The sequence below is a fragment of the Dendrobium catenatum genome, unplaced genomic scaffold (assembly GCF_001605985.2).
Source record: "Dendrobium catenatum unplaced genomic scaffold, ASM160598v2 fragScaff_scaffold_1391, whole genome shotgun sequence".
Lineage (NCBI taxonomy): Eukaryota > Viridiplantae > Streptophyta > Magnoliopsida > Asparagales > Orchidaceae > Dendrobium > Dendrobium catenatum.
In genome coordinates this window covers 436645-437123 of record NW_021319853.1, presented here as the reverse complement: position 1 = coordinate 437123, position 479 = coordinate 436645, and positions in this window count along the sequence as shown.

The window sequence follows — 479 nt, the reverse complement described above, 5'->3', positions numbered from 1 at the left end:
CATACTGTAAATTTCTTTTGAGAGTGCACTTGAAGAGTGTTTGAGAAAGTTTCTTGTAATTGTAGAGTGAGAGATTTCTTAAGAGGGAATTATGAGGGGATTCACAAGGTTTGCCAACGGTGAGTATCTCTTACTTGTTCTTCAAAGTTCTTCCTACTTTCTTGAAAACTTTTGGAAGAAGATTTTCAAAGGAGCATCGATACTCTGCCGATACTAGGAGGGTGTAAAAGAATGACGGTACTCTACCAACATGAAGAGGGTGTAAAAGGATGACGATACTCTACCAATATTAGCAGAGTGTAAAAGGATGACGGTACTCTATCGACACTAGAAGGGTGTGAAAGGATGCCGGTTCTCTACCATCACCAGGAGGATAAAAAAGGATGACAGTACTCTACCACACTAGAGATTGGTGGAAGAGAGATTATTTGTAAGAGCTTCACCTCCTTATTGTGTGAGCAAAAGGAGAGTCACTTTGG